Source organism: Cynoglossus semilaevis, chromosome 15, assembly GCF_000523025.1.
Source record: "Cynoglossus semilaevis isolate Cse_v1.0 chromosome 15, Cse_v1.0, whole genome shotgun sequence".
NCBI classification, from domain to species: domain Eukaryota; kingdom Metazoa; phylum Chordata; class Actinopteri; order Pleuronectiformes; family Cynoglossidae; genus Cynoglossus; species Cynoglossus semilaevis.
In genome coordinates, this window is record NC_024321.1 from 11,917,149 (window position 1) to 11,923,156 (window position 6,008).

Sequence of the window (6,008 nt, forward strand, 5' to 3'; positions counted from 1 at the left end):
GATCAACTGCACCTCTCCATATTTATCACACTTAACCATAAAATAATGAACAATAAGATGTGCCTAAAAACTAAATAAAACTCATAAAACTAAATGACACAAAAGTAATTTTTAACTCTTGTTGGACTAAAACCACATCAGAGCAAAAAATTGGTTGTTTTATTGACACGCTTTGGTGTGGAAAACTAAAGAAACTATGTTTTCTGAAACACAGAAGTAATTATCTAAACGGGTAATCAAAAATACATTTTTAGCCAAAATACAAATAGCCATTTTTTTAAACAAATACATATAGGTGAGTTTAAATTGTGCCCTTTATTTCTTTTCACTAAAATTGTTACTTATATTCTTTGAATAATCAGTGTTTGGCTTAGAGTAATAAAAACGTTTATTGTCTAATTCATATCATTCTGTTTGACAGGTGTTTTAATGATTTATTATTGTTTCTATTAAATTATTTTAAAAATGTTGCATGCTTTTGGTGTAGACTATTATCTTAAGTTTAAAGGGCATAACATTCAACATTTCTTTGAATTTTCATTTTCCTCCAAGATGACCAATGGGAGGTGCTATCTGCACAGCTTTTGCTCAAAGGTTCTCCCTCCGTCCAGTGAAGGTCGTTCAAGGGTATGATCACGATGATGACGATGCACCACTTCAGTCTGCAGTCCCAGGGCCTGTTGTTTCTGCAATCATGACATAATCCCACTCTGAGCCCAATCCACACTAGAGATGGATTTGGCAGCAAGAACACAGCAGACAGCGCTTGGAATCATTAGCCTCTGCAGATGGAGGAATATACAGAGAAGGGATGGCGTGAAGAAGGGAGGAGTGTTTTCATACCATACAGTGCTGTCATGCAGCAGTCATTCTGAATGCATGGCCACATGAGCAGAAGAGAGACATCAGGGATGATTTTGTGTTCTACTGGACTGACAAGGCAGACTGTTTGGAAAATTAGTGAAAGAGGCATCACCACCATGCTGGAAGAATGACAGCTACACAATAGGCTGTAATGTAATCACGTAATGTTTTTCGAGAAAAGAAAGGAGACTTCTACATTTTTGTGAGGCTTAATTAGATTACCATCTAAATTATCATAATTAGAGCACATTACACCAACAAAGACACTTTGACTGAATATCCCATGCAACCTTAAAACATTGTAGAATCCCTTTTTGAAGTAAATTCTTAGAGATAGTATTCAATAATTATTCTAATCTAAATTTTAGATTTTTTTAACTGAGAACCTATAAGAAACTCTTACAGAAGGAATAATCTTGACTGCATTATTATTATTATTATTATTATTATTATTATTATTATTATTATTATTATTATTATTATTATTATTATTATGCCATTGGGTTAAATAGGGTTGATAGTAGCAAATATTGTAACCCTTTCTACTCTTCCTCACTCTATCCCTCTTCCCTTCCAATCCCTCCTACTTCTCTTTCTCTTTCCTTCCCCCTTGCCTTTCCTATTTCTGTACTTGCCTCTAGTCTTTTCATCTGTCCTTTCTTCTTTATCCATTTCTTGTGCTAATTAGAACTGTAATTTCCCAAGCATTGGGATACAGCACTACAGTGTTTCTAATAGAAACAAGAAACAGCTGACCAAGCTAAGGCAACAGTGAACTCACAAATGTGTTGAACCTTTGATGAATCACCAACCAAAGAAACAATCTTGCACAAGTGTTGGAGTCATTTATCTTGTCTTTGTAATATTTAGTGATGGAAGACGACTTCATCACACAAAAGTCAATTCTAAATGTGAAGACTTAAGCAGCATCACTGTTTATATTAACAAATGTGAATGTGCAGGATAAGCACAGTGGGAAACTGATACAAACCTCACTGCAAGGGGGTTGGAAAACAGACAAAACCATCAGAAAACTGAAAACCAAAAACCTTTTTACGAGAACAAAACAAAATAAAAACAACAACACCCCAGAGCACCGAGAGTCGTACTGCAGTTGACTCTACAGCATCAAAATTCAAATGAGCTGGCAGCACTACTTTATTTCATTGCCTTGTAGCCCAGTTGATTGGGGAAACACAGGTGTACATGATGGACTTCCTGAGCAGATGCTTGTGACCTGAATAGATGCTGATGATTGGAGGGGAAAAAAAGATTACTTTAAAATAACACTGTGTCCTTAACAAATGGAATGTTGGCTGTTTCTGCCTAGATTCTTTTAACTATTACAGAGCAAAATTATATGTTCATAACTGATGTACCAGACATACCAGAGTTTCCGAATCATTTGCAGACATTTTTTAAAGATAATTCTCAGTAAAACTCACATAACGTTCTCAATCTTAAATATCAATCTTAAATGTCACAACATTACTAATGCAATCGTCATATTCTATTGGTTTAGTTAGAGGGTACATGTAAGTTTTAGGATATCTGCAGAGGTCAAAGTTCAAACTATGTGACATTAGACACCACAGTCATAATTAAATATCTCTTCTCTAGATTTTAATGGTTTCACTCCAAATCGTTGTGCTGTACCAAATATCTAGCATTTATGTAACCCAAAAAATAAATATTGGACATGAAGTCAAACCAACTCAACCATTCTTTATGTGAATATCCACAGTAACTTAATACAAAAATACAATTCAAATTTGCTGTACAATTCATAGGGTTTCCATTAACCGCTGGATACAGACCAGCTGAGCAAAACAACCGGCTTTTTTCTCCATCTTATTCTACTTTTGTTTTTCCAAAATCTTTGCCCTGGAGTATAACCAGGCCGTCTTATAAAATGAAAAGGGTCCATTAACTTGATAAACAACTTTTTACTCCTAGCTCATGTGTAATTTATCAATCAATCAGGCCTGAGGTAGCAAAGGTAGCTGGCAAAAGCTATGGTCTGTGTGGAAGTGTTTGTATAAGTGGGGGGTGTCAGTAATGGGGTTGCTGCTGATGGCAGTAAGGCAATAAAGCTTGAGGGATTTGCCCCTGTAGGCTGTTTACCTCTCGGGTCTGCGCTTCAATCTATTGGACAAGTCTGCTATTCTGAATAGATGCATTGGAAAAGACAAAAGGGACTCGTTGAGAAATCTATATTGATGTGTTCAAACGTCCGACACAAACACAGAAATAAACACTATTGCTCTGGCTATACAGTGGCATTTATTTTGGTGAGAGGAAACACATACACACACTCAGACAAAGACAGAATCTGGTTTTCTGGTGCAGTGACGCACAATGAATTACGGGTCGTTGAGGTGACGAAGCACCGAGCTGGAAATGGGATTGTGCACATAAGAGAGTGCATATGTGAACTGATATGTACTCATCTCTAAGCTGCCTGGATAAGGGCCACACACAATGGAGCATGTTTTTACCTGCGACAATGCATACGTATGAGAAGAAAGATATCTCTTTAAGCCTGAATATGACTACCTCTCTCACTTGACTGTAAATGCTCCATAGCAGAAAAACAGACAAAAACCACAACACAACACTGACACAAGGCTAGACACCAGTGGTTGGATTTAAGTGGGATGTAGTGGGGGGAGTTATGCTCACTGGTCTATTTCTTTACTGTTAAATTGCCTGACCTCATGCACATCTGACATCAAAAACTTCTAGTATATTCTTTTCTATTCTTTCATTTTAAAATGCACCAGAGAGCTGAATGGCTACCGGGGCCACACATATACAAATCTTTTAAAGGAAGGAGCAATAAAAATGAGCGTTTGGTAAGCTGTGTTTGAGAAACACACACACAAAAAAAGTTCAGGTGAAAATCATGGACAGGATTCAAAGGTGAAAGAAGACTGGGAAATCAAGGCCATAAAAAACATAATAGTTTCAAAGGCTTTTCTGTGCTTTTATACTTGCTGAACTTTTGATACTAAGATACTTTATTCTCAGTGTGCTTGAAATGAATAAGGCCATATGACAAAGTATTTGAAAACATCTGAAGGACAAACTCTAAACTCCTCCCAAAGGCCACAGTGAAAAAACCCTGCCACACACCTCTGGTGATGATAACAAGCTGTGTTGAAATGGAAAGAACAAAAGAGTCTACCACGGGCATAATTTTGAACACCAAAGTTAATTAAAAGGGAATTAAAAAAAAATAGACAAAGGAAAAAGCTGCAGGGTGTAACTTCATTCAGTCAACCTACGCTTATTCCTTTTTAGGGTTGAAGGCAAGGCTTGAACCAATCCCAGCAGTCATTATAAAAGAGTGAAGCAGAGAGTAACTTTCCAAATCCAAATAAACTTAATGCACAAAAGGACCTTTGAATTATGCAAAGACTAAGAAGCCAGGGAGGAAACACAACAGCAACGATGCACTAGTACTGAAATGTGAGCAACAAGTGGAGCATGGCTGAACAGACCAGGTAGCAGCAAGAATTCCAGAGAGTGGATTCTAGTGCCATAAAACGGACTTTCAATGGTTTGACAGAATGAACTGTTGCAACTGAATATTAAAGGAGTGCAGGTGCTTTGAGATTACCTGGATAAAGAAAGCTGAAGCTGTCAAAGATGTCGAGGTTCGATTCTGGCCGCTGGCAAGCCCTCCTTCCCATAACATGTTTTTTCCAAAAGGCTGTACAAAGAATAAAAAAAATGGGCTAGTTGCCTTTCCAAATGTTTCCCTTTTATGCTTGTATAGTCCAAGATGTAGTGTAGAGATTGTTTAATTAAACAGAGATAGATTACAAATTAAGAAAGATATATTTAGAAATTTAGGGAGACAGGGAGTGGCATAAAAAGTGATTTGTGGGAGTTCCCTCTGCAGTCTAGACCTGTAGCACCATCACTACAAGATGGTTTAGGTTAATCTTAAACAGCTCTAATAAAAAAATATTATGTAATGATAAAGTAAACATATTAATAATGTATGTTTCTTTGTGCATTTGCAATGCATGGCAGTAAAATACTTACAAAAACGCATATTGGTTAAATGGCAATTTGTGCTTAAATGCTGTTGCAAACAGTAACAAGATAAGTCCTTTACATGTGTGCATGACAGATTATTTAAAAAAAATCTAGATTTAGAGGTCTTAGTTGACATTTCTTTTTAAATTGGTGTTTTTATATAGTAGGTGTTAGTGTAATTAGATAACGCGTAGCCATGATATTAAAATAAAGGTGATAGACTGGTGGATTTCAAGAGATAAACGTGTGCTCAAGAGTTGTAATATGATTTTAAGACACCATAGAAGATTAACAAATGTTTAATTATGCCACGTAACTCTACCAGGCTTAACGGTACATTAGTCGCAAAGATGTCAAACAATTATTAATCAGTTAGGAGATCTAAGACCCTGCACAACAGCTCCTCTGCAGGTTGATGATAGACATGATTATCTTCTTTCTTTCAAACACATCTCCCTTACAAAATAATGTGACAACCTAACCTGAATTAAGGGATAAAACATACTCAAATCATTGCATTCAGACTCACTGTTAAATCCTAACTGTCTCCAGGAAGCCAGAATAGGAAGATTTAGCAGGTTGAAATGGGGTCATTGTGGAAAACAGGGGACAAATGATGTCCATTTGTAGTTAATTAATGTGCTAATTGTCTTAGCGTAGTCCAGCAATTTATACAATGGAGTGGATGTGGCTATTTCGTTTTTCTGTTGTTCAGTTCACCTTTGCTCAAGCGATTGTGTTTTTAAACTGCTTTGACCGTGTATTTGTATTCACCTCACGCTCCTCCCTGAGAGTTATTGATTCCCTGGTCCTCACTCATTGGCATGCACAGGCACGATAATAAGTAAATCCATCTTCTGTCCGTCCCCGCTGAAGCAACAGCACTCCTGTGGGAAAGAGAGAGAACATATGGAGGTCCAATTCTCTTCTTTGGTTTTTTGTTAAGGATTACATCTGTATTGTTCTCTGCGGTGCAGTCCCAGCCCACCAAACTGAACAGAAATGAAGTGCAGGGGGACTGAGAAACATTTGGTGTATTAACCGGCGTAGAGAATCCAATAATGGAATACATTCATTGTGGTGCTTTTATTGTTGTC